Raw genomic sequence first — 17,401 nt, 5'->3', positions numbered from 1 at the left:
GTAAAAGTGCAAACAATAAGGAACTGAGCTCTCTAGAGAAGGAAGGTGGGTTTGTATCTGATGTGAGAGCAGATACCCACAGCACCACAGTATCACATGGTGTGACTCTCAGTGATGGATTGGACTGGGTCAGAGAAAAAACTGCTATTTGCAGAAATCACCTCCAGATGGGCCAAAGAGCATGAGTCCAAATCAAACCTTTAAAGCTGATGCATAAACAGCAGCAATAGCAGCTACTTCCTTACTCTAACCCCTGAGGCTACAAGGGCTGCCGAAAATAGCAACAAAACAGTAGTATCAGTGTGTATATTTACAGCTTGAGACTGTTATTTTTGCTGGCGAATCTGCATGCATAATTTCCTTCCTGGTATTACTCCCCAAAGAGAAGCTTTTGTTATCTTGCTTTACTGATGAGAGCAATACTTAAAACAGGTTAATGCTGGAACGCATAAAAGGTTGGTTTTGGTACATGGGTTAGGACTTGGACCATCCTCAAGCACCTCTTCTGCACTCAAGCACTTCTTCAAATATTTGTTTCAGAGCTTTCAGTGTCTATGGTAAGAGTTACTCAAGAAATATACCTCACCTGAACATCCTTATTTGCCTACGAACAACAGGAGGAGAGGTTTGGCATCACTTGCTTGATACTCCTACCTGCAGCAACACAGCAAAGCACATTTTCTCACTGGTTAATACCAATGGCCATCTACTGGGTCTCTGCTCATTCGATATTTGATAGTTGCTGCAATACCTTGTGCATAGTTCTAGTGTTTGCTGAGGGAAACTTTGTGATGCACATTCTAAATTCTCAGATGCACATTCTGAAATCCTGAGGAAGCAAATCAATGCTGAAAAGTGAAATGATAATGTGCTTGCATCAGATTTTTATTTATGGAAATGACTTGGAAACATTTGGGTCTTCTCTTTGGATACATTTTCTTTCCTTTTTGTTTCCCAGCATTTTTGTGCTTTTGGGACTACAAACTCTCACATAAATATTGGCAATAAATCCTTGCTGGGAAAGTCTACCTGCTGGAGAAAAATCTGCGCATTTTATCCACAGGGAATGCCTAGACACTGCAATTAGACCTTCTCCTCACTCATATACAATAACATTCTTTATTTGCATTTTGTGAATTGGAATTCAGGACGACATATATGACTCTGACACGTAATGAACACCCCCTGCAGTGCTTCTGCTGAGTTCAGGGGCCTTTGGATCAGGCCCTGTGTTCACTTCATTTCCCCATATTTTTAGCTGCTTCAGTAAGTTCTTTATCTAAATAAGGGTCTGAAAAGTCTTTTTCTTTCATACATGAATGATATTCTATTCCTTTTTTATAATTTATAATCAGTAGTTCCCCTGGAGTGCAGAAAGCTTTTCAGATATAGTATACTTGAAGCAGTAAAGTGGAGGGTAACTGCACTGTTGTACTGCTGCATCATAATACTGCCTTTATTATTTCATAATCTGTTCTAGAATTTAATCATTCCAAGCCAGTCTCTTTATGTCAAAAGGGATAAGTTCCAGATTTTCAAATATGCATATATAAAAATCCCACAAAGATGTTGCCTCACTTCCAGTGTGATTCCAGCTTGCCAAAGGCTCCATTTCATTGCACAACCCTCCAAATGTAGATCCATTACTGCACTGTAAAGTGGGTTACTGGACAGGGTAAAGCAATTCATCCTCTGAAATGCAGTGTGTTGTTTTGCCAGTTACATGGTTTATAATTATCCATTATCATTATGGTTATTTTTACCAGGGTTACAGATAACGCTATGCCTGTTTCAAAGGTGTTCTGATGGGCTCCTTTGGAGACTTGTTCTTCCCCCCTGGAGTTGTAAATGAGCAGTGCACATGGCACAGCCAAGTTCAAAAGGAATAAAACTGGTAGGAAAGTGAAGAGATTAAGCTCCAAATTGCATACTTAAGAAGCTGAAATAGTTTTGCCTATGGAAGCCAGTCTTTGCCAGGAAATACTATGAACAATGACAGCTGCTTTTTTTTTCCCCTTCAGCACTGCTGAAGCCTCATGAATTATAAGTAGTTAAATCTCACAATCCTGGGACAAAGTCTGTTAAAGCCATGTCCTGGGACAAGGAAATTCTCCATTCCATTCCTGTCTTTGTCACTGACCATCTGCCACTTGTCCTCTGCCTTGCTTGAGTCTACTCATGCGTAAAATGCACTTAAAGTAAGCTAAACCATACTTTGAAAATTACTTCAGTGCCACAAGCTAGAAATTTAGGGTTGCAACATGGAAATAAAAGGTTCTGTGGCTGAAAGTCTGTAGAAACCTTTTGCGTTTCCCTGGCCACACTCCTGGGGAGGCTAAATCTGGCTGACAGTGCTCCACCCTGCACTCCAGAGGCAGCAGGATACCACATTAAGCATGCTTGATGCCTGCCCACCTGCAGTACCATGCAGTTGTTAATTTGTTTAATTAACCTACTATGCACAACAAGAATCTGATCCAAAGCTAACCAGAATTAATAGGAAGATGTCTATTGACCTCATTGATGTTGGGATGGATCTCCACGTGCGTGTAAAGACCACTGCCTAGAAATCCCTAAAGTCTTCACCATGGGAAGGGCTTTGTTTGACTGACACATAGACAGATTTCTGTGCAATGAGCCTGCAGGAACTGGACACACAGGAAATCTGTCTCTGCCTGTACAGAGGCTATTCACCAATGCTGCTTTTTATTCAGAAATAAATACAGCACTAGAGTCATTATTTTTCATAGACCCTTTTGCATGTGGTTTTAGACAAGCCTTAATGTGGAAAATTGATGACAAGCTATGCAGGAAAGCTTTGTGGCTAGGCCTGAGCTAGGAAAGGTGACTTGATAAAGGTGGTGACAAGCTAATAATGAAATGGAACACTGCAATTAAATGGGCTGGTGGGGAAGAAAGTGTGCCACAGCCAAGAGAGAGTGAGCAGCAGGTAGGTCACGGAGAGAAAGCAGAAGAGGCTTGATGGAACAGGGTGAAAAGGAGGGGGAGACATAAGAACAGGAAAGACAGGACAGAGATAAGCACTGTGTCAGCTGTGCTGGTAGGACTGGACAGAAACTTCTTGGTTTGGAGTTTGTATCAGGCCTTGCATGGTGAGATCCGCGTCCCTGACTGCAATTTGTTGACGTTGATGCAATACGTAATTAGATGCAGATAAGTCCTAGAAGGACAGAAATTGTGGAGGGAAATAAACAGGCCAGGCTATAAATTAACAGCAAATCAAAGATGTCTACGCAAAGTTTTACCTATGACACGAGCTGAGAAGTATGAAAACTGCCACAGCATGGTTAAGAATTATGTTTCTCTAAAATGAAAAGTTTCCATTAGAAACAGTCAATAATATTTTAATGTCCATAACCATAAACTCTCTGAGGTGAGCTATTCATACATCAGCATAGTGATTTTACCTCGCTATGCAGGCAGCTGAAACAATACTCTTGGAAGTAGGAACAGACCCATTAATCTTGGATGTTAACACTGAAGCCTAAAAAGTATGCCTACATGAAAAACGAGCAAGGGCCCAGAACACAGAATAGTTTGCATATCAAAATTACTAACATAGGCCAGAAGAGGGACTTCAGTATTGCTATTTACTTGAAAAACATTTCCAGGATTACAATATACCAGAAACTGTCAAAGGATTTAGAAGTTTTTCCACCAGCACACTAAATAATTCAAGGACTCACTATTGAATGCAGACCAGCTTGCTGCAAATAAATAGAGATGTTCTGGGTTCTTGATTTCTCACTTACCCCACTGTATTGTTGAGAGAGATGTCTTTATGGGTGCGGCTAGGAATGTGTTTTACTCAGAAACAGGAGGAATGGGCTGTGTTGTTCTTGCAGCCTCTGCCTGGGATAGGGGTTTGTCACACTCCTCAGTCAGTACACTGCCTGTTGAGAAAAAAGAGACAGACTCAGCTCACAAATATCAAACCTGGCAGCGCAAAGCTGTGTCTGCATGTGCAGGCTTGCACATGGGTGCTTCTGCCTGTGCAGAGACTGGCTCGTGTCAGCCCCTGTTTTTTATACGGGAGGTAGGAGGAGAAGAATTTCTGCTATAAAGTGTCATATTAATAAAAACATGTGGGGGAAAAGGTCTTATTTTAATCCCAGACTGGTTTGGGTGGAAGGGACCTGAAGCTCATCCAGCTCCAACCCCTGCCAGGGGCAGGGACACCTTCCACTAGAGCAGCTTGCTCCAAGCCCCTGTGTCCAACCTGGCCTTGAGCACTGCCAGGGATGGGGCAGCCACAGCTTCTCTGGGCACCCTGTGCCAGCGCCTCAGCACCCTCACAGAGAAGAGCTGCCTAGTATCTCATCTAAATCTCCCCTCTTTCAGTTTACAGCCATTTCACCCCTGTCCTATCACTACCTACCCTTGTAAAAAGTCCTTCTTTTTGCTTCTGTATTCTCCCAATAGATCAGATTTGTCAGAGGGATGACCTAAACCAATACAGCAGGTTTGAACATAAACATTTGAAGTCCAAATTCAGAACTTCGTATGAATTTTCTGTCATTGTGACAAGCCACACGCAGACTCTAGAGCCAAACGTCCCGAACTGAGGGAAGCTTGGATTCAAAGCCAAAATTGCATGGTCAGAGCCTAAAGATCACTTCGAAAACAGGACCTTGGTTGAACCAGGACACACGGTGCTGCATGTGGAACAAGCAGAACTCATGTCGTCGCGCTCGGCAGCATCTTGACACGCGGCGCTCATCTGAGGAGATTATTTTTGTCTCGGGTTCCTTTCTAGGTCTTTGATGCAACAACCCAGCGCGGGTTGCATCAAGCCTGCAGAAAATCCCTCGCTTTCTCTTCCCTTGTTTTCCAGACAGCCGGCACCACCTCCGCGTCCTGGCGACGGGCGCCGCAGGTGAGCGAAACACGGGACTCTTTGGGCCGGAGATTAATTTATGTTTAAATTAAACGTACAGGAGGGATGTTTATGTGTGTGTTTATGTGTGTGTGTGTGTGTCAGAGCCGAGCCCACGCTCCGCGCCTTGTATTTTAGGCTGTGTTGAGAGGGTTTCACTGAGGGTTCCCGCTCTCCCCTCACGGGTCACAGCCGCTGGCGCCCTGCCGCTCCCTGAGGGGGGAGGCGGGAAGCGGGGGCCGCCGTGTCAAAGGGAGCCCTCCGGAGCGGGCTGGGCGCCGGGGAGCTCGTCCGGGGCCGCTGGGCAGCGCGGTGTTGGCGGGCCCGCCTCAGGGGCACAGGCGGGGCAGAGCCGCGTCCCGCCGCCGAGCAGCAGGGCCCGGCGGGCGCCCTGCCCGCCGCGATCACGAGCCGGTGCCCGCCCCCCGTGACAGCCAAGATGGCGGCGGCAGGAGGCGGTGCGGAGGGGAGGGGGGATCCCGCCTGAGACGCCCACACGGCGGGGAGGCGGCGAAGGAGAGTCGGGCGCCGCGAGGATGAGATAAGGGCGCGGGGACCGAGCGTGCTTCCCCCCCTTCACCCTCCCGCTCCTCGGCGCCGGGGATAGGCGGCGCCGGCGGCCGTTCCCCGTCCCCGGGGAGCGCGGCCCCCGCCTGAGGTGAGCGCTGCGGGGCGGCGGGGGAGCCGGGCTGTCACCGCGGTGGGGCGGGCGAGGGGGGTTCACTGAGGAGATATCGCGGGGCGGGCGCTATCGCGAGCCTGGGCCGGCGAGGAAGGGGCGACCGTGCCCGTGGCGGGGCTGTCAGCGCCGGGCCGGGAGCTGCGGGACGTGCAGGGCCGGCGGTAACTTTCCGCTGGGCCGCGGTGGGAGGTGGGGGAAAACTTTCTCCGCTTCCCGGGAAGCCGCGGGCACGGCCGGCCCGGAGGAGCGCACCCCCGGCCCGTGGAGGCAGGCGGTTCTCGGGGCGGGAGCTGCCCGCGCCTCGGCTGCGCTGTGCCGCTGACCTGCCATGTTACAAAGGCAGGGCCGGGGCGTGCGGCGGGCTCGGGGGGAAGCGGGCCGAGCTGTGCCTCCCCCGGGGGAATAAACGAGCAGATTTCCATTCATCGTGCGCTGCGTCAGCCGGGATTGCACAGGTAGAACCCAGCCTTGTGCGTGTTTTCATTGCGACTTTCCCTTCGGTTACTGTGTACCTGGGTTCATGCGGCGCGCCGGCCGAGGCGGTGAAAATTAGCCCTGACATTTGTTCCGTCGTGGTGTCTGCATGTAGCACAAGTTGCTGGCCAGGGAATGATAATATTTAATAACTTCTTAACCACGGTTGTTATTCTGGAGTCATTTCAAACGTGCTGCGTTTAAAACTGTGCCGCCTCCAAGAATGTTGATATGCTAAAAACGAGGTCTCGGCTTATCACAGAATCACAGAGTGGTTTGGGTTGGAAGGGACTTTAACGATCATCCAGTTCCAACCCCCTGCCATGGGCACGGAACTTGGGGCATGGCTCTGAAGTTTAACGTTTCTGAATTAACTGAGTGGAAGCGTGGTGTTCCGCACAGCTTTTTACTTCATTTCACAATTTTTTTTCTGGAACTATTGCTCAACGAGAGGTTTCCGTAAAGAGTGTTACATTACAGTACATAATCTTTCACTTTCTGAATGATTAAACACAAATATTTAATCTTGGCAAGTGTCTGTGGCGGTTTAGGGAAACTAATTGAGTTAGTCTAGCCAAGGAAGGTCGAGGGGGGGAGTAAATGGGTTACTTCTGGTTTGTGTGTTTAGCATACAAGTCTTACTTTGTGAGTCTCCTGTTTCTCTCGTCCTTCTTTAAAGAATCATGTTTAGAGTTTTGGTGAAACCCTGACTGGCTTTTAGGTAATTGAGGGGTCTGTAAGTTCATTTAAAATGAATATGAAAGTGGAACTGTGTCTCTGGTAAATGAAGTTTTCTAGGGGTAGTCATGACTTGGCATTGAAATTGTTTCATTATCAGAAAAAGAGCATTAAGAGTTCTTGCGGTTAGCTTTTGGGGAAGGGGAAAATTGCGTGGAGCCTTAAAGACAAATGAAAAAAGTTTCTCTGCAGCCTTGTGTGATAGAGATGTTTTACTTGTTCTAGAAACGTTAGGGTCCAGTTGGATGAGGTACTTTCCTCAAGTTTATGAGCAGCTCCTCATCCTTTGGAACTGGCTTTGCTCAGTGTCCTCTTCTAAACAGTAAATTTCTTAGAAAGTAGCACAAAAAAGTAAGATCTGCTTGTGCAAGCAGTGCACCAGAAGGCACTGGGACCAGCTTTTAAAATAAGGGTTACTTTGAAATGTTTTTCCACTATTAAGGATGCTCATATGTGTGAGCTTTCATACTTTCAGTAGCAGTGTGGTTGCAGGTCTGCATTTCTGGTGAACATCTTGCTCTGTATGCTTTATTTGGATATAACACCACTATGGCCCTTAATAGTATTTCTATATGCATTAATGGCAATATTGGCAATTTTGTCACAGTGTGGCCAGAGTTAATTATTAGTTAGTAAAAGCACAAATATTGACATAGCATGGTGCATACTATAGGGCTCAGGTGAGCTTGGCTGATTCAGGTCAAGCATTGGGAACAGTGTAAATAACCTGGTCCTGTTAAAGAGGTGTGTTTGAAAGAGAAAGTAGCAAGGCAGGAGTAGAGCTGAGTTCATGATCTGAAGAGAATGGGGGTGTCTTGGGAAGGTTCCGAACTAATAGTAATGTTCTGTGTAACTCTTCCAAAAATATTGTGGGCACCACTGTTCAGTCTGGCAATTTTTAATTTGCAGGGTTTTGCATTCAAGAGTTTAACTGATTTTTAAATTCCTGCTGTAATGTGTGATAGGGAGAGGAAACTGTCTTGTGACTCTTCCATAGAGAAGATGGTATCCAGACTGAGCTGAATAATGGTAATGGGATTTGTTAATCTTGAGGTTTTAAAACTAGAAAAAGAAATTTGCAGCGTCACTTAAATATTCAACATTCCTTTTTGGTTCCCATCCTACTTCCTAGCAACTGAATTGGAGTTAATTTTGCAAGTCATAGTAGGTTGCAATGCTTTTTATAGCAGTGGCTGTAGAAACTGTTGTGCTCATGGAAAGGACATAGTACAACAGCTACTTAATAAAAAGCTTTCTCAGTCTTAAATCTCTTCTGCAATGAAGACTTGTAGGGAGTCTTCTTTCCCTTCATTGTCCTTTAGTCAACTTTGACCTTAGTTTTTAAATATGGTGTCAGCATGACCAAAAGGTTGGAGGATAAATTGTTGCACAACTCATGTTGGATTAAAAAGAAAGAAGGTCAATGTAACCTTGTTGAAACATAAGGTTTGGAGTATTTGTGATTTCCAAGTATCCTGCTGTCAGACAGAGGGTTCAGTAGCTCAGCTTTTGATGCGTCTGTAGCTGTGGATTTGAAGGTATTTGATCTGAAGATTCCTGGAAAGAACTGTGATACTTCTTAGAAGGAGGAGGAAAGGACCAAAAAAAGACACCAAAGTAATTTCTGTTTAAGTGTATTAAGAAGACATGATGCAGTTTATGTGGGTTGGCATATTTCCAGTATGATTCTCTTGTTTTTAAAGTATTTTAATTGGGCTTTCCTGTGATGTAATGGTATTTCTTATTTTTTTTTTTAATGCTGACTCTCAAAAAAACCCCAAAACAAACCCAGCCACCCTGCCCTCCCCTTCAGAGTCCCCCAAAAACCAAACCCTGTAAAGATCTAGTACCTTTGAGGAAAGTGTAGGTTGAGCTTGCACAAAAAGCAAGGGTAGAGGTGTGGTTTAGAGGGCTGAGTTGTACTTCTCCCTCATCCTTCTGCTATAGACTCACTGGGTGGTCTTAGGCAAGAAGGCAGAAAAGGCCCTGCATCTTTTCCATTATATATCAATTCCATATATAAATAATCTTCGCTACCGTGAGCATAAATCATGATAGAAATGTTATGTCATACTAAAAGCAGTAAATCCTCTTGAAGCTAAGCCAGTTATGCCTTGCTCTGACTGAGGCAGGTAGGAGGAGAATATGTATAAACAGTGAATGTATCACCACTGTTCAACTATTTAAAATCAACTATTTCTAACAGTGGTAATGACCAAGTAATTACTTAAAGTGAACAAGGCTTTTTGCTATATTGCATAATAAACTTTGGGTATTTTCTGCTATTCTTCAGTTCAGGATTAGTCTGTGCCTTGGTCTGGAAGCTTGGTCTGTCACTGATGTGAAAACATTCTGCTCATGTATGTACGTTTATAAAGTGCCTCCACAGACTACAGTGTCAAAATTAAAACATACAGTGAAGGCTACATGAGGCAGTGGTGCTGAGAGGTTAGATCTATAGCAGTTATTTTAGTAACAGTCTATGATGCAGAAGTAGTCATTGGTACTTCCCTAAAGAGCTCAGAAACAGCACCAGAAGGAAATTGTGGAGAAGTGGAAATGAAAGACTTCAGAAAGTGATGGCCCTATTCTTTTAAATGTCATATTTTTACCTTTTCAAAGTGTACTTTCATGTCATATCTTAAATTCGGGGTTATTGTAGAGGCTGAAACAGAATGAAATAGAAATAAGCAATAACAGGTTGTGGGTGGGTATGTGCGTGAAAGAAGGAGGAACTGTGGTATAAAAATAAGATGTGAAGAGTAAGGAGGAGTGTTAGAAGTAAGTTAGTCAATGATATCCTCACTATTTAATTTTTACTGTAAATTTTCACTGTGTTAGAAATATACTTAATACTAATTAATAACATTATTTCAGTTTAGCCATCTAAAATAAAAGTGGACAAGCCAGAAGTGGGTGGTGGAAGTTGTGTATACATACATGCAAATGAAAAAGTCCCCAGGGGAACCCCCTCTTTTCATGTGCAAGCGTTATGCTAACAAGGAGAAGGGCACGGTGGGCTGGATTCTTCAGTTTTGTTTTTGTCTTGAGCTTCAGCAGAAACCTGTGGGTTAAGGAATTATTCTCAGTTGTGCAGCCAAGATCAGGAGCTGGTCCAGCTCTGGTAGCTTCCATATGTCAGCAAGTGTGTCTGTGTGAGATTGTGACTCTAAAATGACAGTGAAAAAGGCAATGCTGTCCACATACTGCAAGTGCAAAAATAATTGGGCTCAGCACAGTGCTGTCAGTCAAATCCCAGTACAGGAGCAGTATTCTAAAAAATCTTACAACCTTGTAGTTACCTTGTATGCTGAACCGTTCAGGACAGTGAAGGCTTCCTTCTGTAGAGCACCAGGGGCAAACCTGTGAGTTTTGTGAATGCTTTTCTCCTAAATCTTAGCACATAAGGTGACCCTGACTCAATAAACTCCAGCCTTTCCTTTAAGGGTATGGTTGTTTCATAATTGTGGTCCAAAAGATGGGGAAAGGTTTTTTAGCCATGTCTGCTCTGTGTTACAAAGAGGTATCTTGAACTGGCTTTGGAATCCTGAAGCCATAGTTTCCTTAAGTTATCATTGCACTTCAGCTAATTTACTGTGATATTGAGGGGATGCCTTAATGTTGCTTTGTATTGCTTTGCTAGCTAACCTGGCTGGGAAACTACCACATAATAAATGCATGTTAGTTGATGGATGTACTTGTAGCTGAACTGGTAGCAGTACACTCACAGTTGGGGTTTTTTGGTTTTTTTTTGTGGGGTGGATGATGAGTGTTTTGCCAACTTGGATGTAGAGATTTGCTAGATAAGGGAGGTATTAGTCAGTGTTATCTCTCCATTTAACCTTCCCAGTGTGGTGTAGCTCATATGCAAACAGCAGTTACAGCCCCACAGTTGCAGTTCATGCATGTCATTCACTCAGCATATATAATTTGCAGCATGGCTGGGTCCCATTTTTTTTATCTTGCCGGACATTTTTGCTGGCTAGAGAGAAAAAGAACATCAAATGTTCTAAGTCACAATTAAAGTGTATTTTTAAATGCAGTAAAAAAGATGTTAGAAACAATTCCCACTTCTCATTCCATCCACCACGCCATAAATTCAAAGTTTTAAGAAGGGCTTCAAAACTAAACTAGGTGGTCCTGTGTGTCCAAATACAGTGGAGTAAAAGCAGGATACTTCTGTCACTCTTAGCTAATGCAGTTTGACATTTTCAGTGACAGATTTTGGGTTTGACGCTCACTATTGGAAGATTTGCTGCTTTCATTTGCCTTTGTCTACAGTGCCAAGGAAAATGGAATGTTCTGTTTGGGGGACTTCTTTTAAAAAGTTGCTGTATAATAAGTAGTTACAAAAAATATGGACTAGCTGTCCTCCTGAACTGTGTTTTGGATGGAGTAATATTTACATTTTATAGTGCTTACCTTGGCTTCCCTCCCCCTCATTTGGTATAAATTGTTTTCTGCATCCCTCCCTACAGACACAGTTGTACTTCAGAAATTGTTTCCATCCTTCGCTTGTGCTTTTTGGCCATGAATACTGTAATCTAGAAGGAAAAGTGGAAGCTTTAAAACTGTCTTTGTTAAGATTTGTCTCTGTCATGATTCTCATGGGATATTTAACATTTCTTTCTTGAGTTTTTGTAGGCAGGATTAAATACTGTGGGATTTTGCTGTGGCACAGCTGTAGTGGATGCCTAAGCCTGTGCCTTGTTAGACCCCCTAGTAAATGCTTAAATTTTATTGAGGCTAAAAAGAGCAACAAAGAACAAACAAATAGAAGACTTGGTGAGTGATGGTGGAAAGTACAGAAGATGTAGAAAATGCCTGGTCTTTCCCTCAGGGTGAAGTCTGTTCCTTCCTGCCTTCGTCCTGCCAGTTACTCTCTCTAAGCTTTGATAGTCTGATGGCCAGTTCTTCCTCACTGACCACAGCAATTCCAGTGGATCTAGATTAGCCTCTGAATTTAAGACTAATTTTCCTTTCTTCCTAGCCATTGCTGAACAAATCTGCTTGTTCCTCAGTCCTTGGCCTGCATTCCTATTTTCTGGTCCCAAACTCACGTTCTGTGCTTGTCCTCTTATCCAGCACTTTTCTGTTTCCTGGACACCTCTTAGAGATCCTTTGTTGTTAACTTTTTGAGCTCTCTTGATTATCTCCTCAGCTGTTTGAATCAGAGTGTGTTAACCATGAGTTAGTAGAGATGGTTGTGAATGGGCCCATGAAATACTTGACAGTGATTCCAGCCCAGTGATGCAGGGGCAGAACAACGTGGGTTTCTCTTGTTTGGGGTGTTCTTAATATGCCACTATATTTCTTTGCACTAGAACTACTGTTGATGCAGCACCAATGGGAGCTTAGTAGGCGCTAGTGGCTTCTTACTGATCACTGTGTTGTCTAATGTTATTGAGCACAGATGTATGCAACAACAGGGTCTAAAAAGCAGCACAGCTGATCACTTTAGCCCTGTCTGTTAGCAACTTTCTGTGTTGCTGTCCTTTGTTTAACAGTAGGAAATGTGAAGAAAAAGTGTAGGCAACTGCTGAAAAATGCAAGTGCTCTGAGAAGTTCTGTTTGTATTGGGGTAATAATGCAGGTCCTTTGCACCTTGTTTCTTGAAAAAGTAGGTCTTTTATTTGGTTCGGGACAGTAAACTAGTTGTAGATATGATCTACATATGCTGCAAGTACACAGGCATCAGTTCTCACTGTGTTCCTTGTGATGCCTAAATACGTGCTTTTATTTTTCTTTCCTTTAACTCTCCTCATTGGCTTTCCAGATGGCTGACTGGGAAATATGTTTTTTGAAGTGTCCATGGGGAAATTATTCATGTTAATGCTGCTCATTTCCTACACATTTTACAGCTCTGCAGGTGATCCCTAAAATTACAATTTCTGACACTCCTTGAAACTTTACATTACAGATTTGGGTCGTTAGACGAAAATACGTATTGCTACTGCTCCATGCTCTCATGGCAGTCTTGTGTAAAAATGCTCAAAGTCACTTACTGTGGAGGGTAGCTGATTTCAACTGGTACTAGTCCTGTATTCTGTGTGTAAAGAACCAGTACCAGTGCTGTATGGATTAGAAAGATGCATTAGGGGCTAGATTTGCTCTGCAGGCTGTCACCCCCCACTCCTTGCTGTAGGAGTAGTGCTGACAGTGCTGATTGCTTCTGCATGATCTGAAATCAATTACTGGGGTTATGAACAGAATCTTGAAGTTCTGATAATCTAGTGTAGGGGGTTCCCCCCCCCCCCCCCGAGATGTTTCTACACAGCCTTGCTTATGTTACACATTGTTTTCTGAAGTCTTCTCACAGTAAGCTTCAGAGAGTGTCCTCCAAGTCTTAGGAGATGGAAGCCTCCTTTAGACAAGGCTTATTTTTGACTACACCTTCCTGGTGCTAATGAGTCATTCAGGGAGATGCAAGTCTGAGACTGTCTCCAGTGAGGTATTCTCAGGCCTGTAGTGGAGAGCTGTTGCTTCAAGATGCTTAAGTGTAGGACAGACCTTGCATGTGCCTCGGTATAAAACACAAGTTCAAGCTGTCTGTGGTCATACCAATGTTTAAAAGTGGTCATAGTAGTGTTTACCACATCTGAAGAAAACCAGTGAATTATGGCAATAAATGGCAGGAGGACTGTCACACCAGCTGCAAGAATGGGGAATTGGAACGAGGTGGCTAGATGGAAAAGTACATGCGTGTTGCTGGTTTTGGAGTAACAAGGAGCTGCTTAAGTATCAATATCTTGCAAAGAGGAACAATGTTTTGAAGTAGACTTGGAAAGGTTATTGAGCTAGAAGAGCACTTTCATAGCTGGCTAATGCTTGTAGATAGGCATGGGAGGTATTTATCATCAGAAAACAGTGGAAGAGTTGAAATAATTTGAAGTGGCTGCCTCAACCGTTTATTTTCTTTCTTGAAGCACTAAATGTTCTTCATGTTCTTAGTATATCAATGCAGCATAGAACTCGATGTTTTGTTTCTTAATTTTAAAATCTGGTTTCATGTACTTTTTTAATGCTTAAGTGACATGTAATGTTGCCTTGGCAAGCGAGTCCCACAGGGATTCACAGTGTTCACTTAATGTGAGTGGAGTGAGCTGCAAGTACAACTTTCAACAAATGTGTACATTGTTCAATCTTTATTTTTACTGTTTCTATAGGGAATGAAACTTTAACAGGAAGTCTGTGTTAAAAGCCTGGCTGACAGCAAGAGAGGCAAACGGTAGAAGCGATGCCCTGATGAAAAGGTAGGGAGCAGATCAGTAGAGTTTTCAAGAGGCTTGTGTTCTGGCTTGAGAGAATTCCCGTGATATTTGAGGTGATTCTGCTTTGTTCCCGGGATTGTTTGTTACTAAAGGAAACACAGGGGGAAAAGGCTCCTCTGTCATTATGCCAGGCAAGTTTGGAAGCACAAGGATGAGGTGACGTTTTTTCCCTGTGTAGCTGCAGTTATTCTCATTTTCTCAGACTGTTAAGCTCTCATGTGATTTGTGCAGTGTCATGTCTGAGAAATGGTTCTGGGTAGCTATAGCAGGGCTGACTGATCCAGTTAACTTCATTTTGCTCTTGCATGACTAGTTGCCACATTTCTGTGTGTTGGCAGCATATTTGAATGGGATAATACAGTAACACACACAGGAGACTGAAACTCTAGGGACTGTTAGAACTTTACTGGCAATTTTTATAAACTGGTCACTGCTTTGTGTGTTCGACTGCTTTTCATGTGCCTTCAAAGGAAGGAAGTACTTGGAATGTGTTTATATGATGAATGCTTAAAAAAATAAATCACCATTTATAATAAAGCTTTGAACTCTTAAAAAAAAAGTGTTGCAGAGCCCCTGTGTTGGTTTCCAGCCTACACTGGGAGAGCTTAGTTCCTTGTTTACAGACACATCTCTTTGGAGTCAGGCTAACAAAGTAGACTGTCATCTGCTTTAGACAGCATCAGGACCTAATAAGAAACTCAAATTAATAAGTGATTTAATATTCTCAAAGAAAAATGGAGGCAGGAATGGGAACTAAGACAAGATTAAAAGATTAGAAGGTGGTGGTTGTTTCTGTGTCTGCCAGAGTTGGACTGGTGAAAAGGTTGTTACGGAGTTGGATGGTCCTTACCACTGTCTTCTGTAGATCACAAACCTCTTGCACATGCAAAAAGCACAGAAGTAAATCCTTTTTGCTGTCTAGGAAAGCTGGCTTCTGGGAAGAAGCTGGCACTGCTAGAGCTGTTCTGGTCTGCAGCCCACTTACAAGATACCTCTATATAGTCTGTGGGTAGGAGCAAGCTGTATGTGTTATATCAGTACTTTTTTTCCTTGGAAATGGTATAGTGCATCTATAGTAAACTCTGTACTTCTGAGTTACTGCTGCACAGATGGAATATGTGGCACATCTGCATTAGTTCTGGTCCTGTGTTGAGGAAAAAGCCGATGTGTCCATCCCTCTTACAGTGTTTGAATGAAAAATGTGATCTGTTCAGAAAGCTTGGACGCTGATTGAGTTGTCTGAAAATACGTGAGCAGGTATAAAATCATGCCTTTCTATGTGACAGTTGTAGATAGCTTATGACAAATAAATAAAAAATTGGAAGCAGAATAGGTTACCCTATATGCTCTGCTTTCTGAATTCAGATCTGAGTCACACGAGCATTTTATCACCAAAGGGTCAGCCACAGGGAGCTCCTGCAGACCTGATCATCTTTCTTGTAATAGCAGCTTGGGTTGCACTTTGCAGCAGTTTGGTTCTCTTTTAACACTGGCACTAGACCTACGGTGTTAGATCACAGAACTTGTTTTTCAGATTAATCTCTCTTACCCAGTTGCTAAAATGCCAGCACCTATGAATTGCAACAGTGAAAAGAGAGAAAACTAGTACTTCAAATTTGCAAAATGGTTATGAAGCAATATGATGCTATTAAAAAATTACATCGGATAAGCAATCAAACTGAGCTTACCCTTTGTCGATCAGCAGAGTAATCAAGCTGGATAGTTCGTGGATCTACGGCAGGATTATCTGGTTGTTTCCCCTGTTCCCATATGTTTAGAAATCCCAAAAGCCCGGTGTTCTCCCACATTTATATAGGTATGATCTGCTAAGTCTGTGTATGTTAACAGTGTATGTTACTGTGTATGTTGTCTTACAAGTCAGTTTACTATTCAGAAGGATATTTTGTTTCTTGCTGATGTTTATGGTATTTAAGTTCTAGTGGTATTAATTATATACAGTCCATTAAAAGTTATTATCATGAGATGGCTCAAAGATCATATATTGCACTTATTTCCAGAGGCTTTTGTAAAAAGTTATGATTGTGATGCCATAGTGTTGTCTTCAAAGCACAGCCTTTTGTCCCCAGATGACTGATGTGTAGAGAAGCAATAGTAGCTGAGTCTCACTGTGACACTGTTAATGTTGTTGAATTTCACCTGGGACCTGCTGCTTCAAGCAACAGGGTTGTGCAGTGTGACTTTTTGTGTTGTGTATTTTGTTTTGGGTTTGGCTTTATTTCCTGGAAGTTGACTTGCAGTACTGTGTGATACACATAATCACAATGTGCTTTGGAATACCTTCATGGTAGCAGCTTCTACAGAAACTATTCAGGCTTGTCTGAATTTCAGTTTATGTGAATTGCTTTTCACAGAGTGATTGTCACTGAATTAGTTCACATTATACACCTTTTTACTGGGGTCTGTTAACATAAAATTTGCATAAATCTGCTCTCACCGTAAACAGATGTTGAAAACTCAGTACCACACTAGCTCTAGTAAAGTCTTAAGTTAGCTTGAATAAAATACTATTGAACTATTTGATATCTTATGCATTTTATTGCATTTTTTGCTGCAAGCTTTTATATCCAAACGCAAAGATCATAGAATCATCATAGGTCATGGAATGGTTTGTGTTGGAAGGGACCTTAAAGCTCGTCCACTTTCAACCTCTTGCTGCAGGCAGGGACACCTTCCACTAGAGCAGGTTGTTCCAAGCCCCGTCCAACCTGGCCTTGAACATTGAACACTGCTGGGGATGGGGCAGATATGAATGATGCATCATCAGCTTCCCTCCTCCTTCTGTAAAATCTGCTTAAAACTATGACAGATTTGCTGACTTCTGTATGACTTGCTGTAACCTTAGGAAGCAAATTTGTATGATAGCAGCTGTTTGTACGTAGGGGATTCTAATTTTACCTGGCTCTAAATGAGGAGAGCTTGTCCCAGTTTTACTTGAAAGTGCTTTTGGGGATAAATGAATGTTTGAATTTAAGAATTTTTGTATAAACTTAATATGAAATAAATAATAGGCTTGTGAGATAGGTATGATTCTTCAGTATAATGTGTATATGTCTTTCTGTTTAGTTGTAATGCTGTCTTGGCTAATTAAACTGGAATGGTGTGCTGCTAATACACTGATGGTATTAGCCTTGCAATTTTAAGAGTCATAGTTTGTATAACTTTTGATTGCTAAACCAGTTTTCAATTAAAAAGGCATTGTCGAGCACTCCAGACACTGGTGCAGCTTTGCAAAATAATGCTAATGAGAGCAGGAACAAAACAAAAGTTTGTTTTTCCAGCTCGTCATCATTAAAGCAACGTTCAGTTTTGTGGTGCTTC

At 42.9% G+C, this 17,401-nt stretch overlaps 1 protein-coding gene and 1 long non-coding RNA gene across 6 annotated transcripts in view; one reads left to right on the top strand and one right to left on the bottom strand.

Moving 5' to 3' along the window:
- Positions 1 to 919: 919 nt before the first annotated feature.
- Positions 920 to 4,945, bottom strand: LOC134155023 (uncharacterized). Its single transcript, XR_009961400.1, has 2 exons — positions 4,400 to 4,945; positions 920 to 3,914 (listed from the first exon to the last, which is right to left on the bottom strand). It is a non-coding gene; the product is annotated as an uncharacterized LOC134155023 (long non-coding RNA).
- DENND4A (DENN domain containing 4A) overlaps positions 4,791 to 17,401 on the top strand; it is a 53,076-nt gene continuing 40,465 nt past the window's right edge. For 2 of the 5 annotated variants that reach the window (XM_062601743.1, XM_062601739.1), the window contains exons 1-2: positions 5,418 to 5,555; positions 13,958 to 14,044. The gene's annotated coding sequence lies outside the window, so the exon portion shown is untranslated. Of the gene's footprint in view, positions 4,898 to 5,415; positions 5,556 to 12,126; positions 12,661 to 13,957; positions 14,045 to 17,401 lie in introns of those variants that run through there. The other 3 variants (XM_062601741.1, XM_062601742.1, XM_062601740.1) reach the window with 3 other exon arrangements.

Source organism: Pezoporus occidentalis, unplaced genomic scaffold, assembly GCF_034315485.1.
Source record: "Pezoporus occidentalis ecotype Australia unplaced genomic scaffold, CSIRO_AGI_Poc_V1 ctg72, whole genome shotgun sequence".
NCBI lineage: Eukaryota > Metazoa > Chordata > Aves > Psittaciformes > Psittacidae > Pezoporus > Pezoporus occidentalis.
This window is presented reverse-complemented; position numbering and strand designations above follow the sequence as displayed.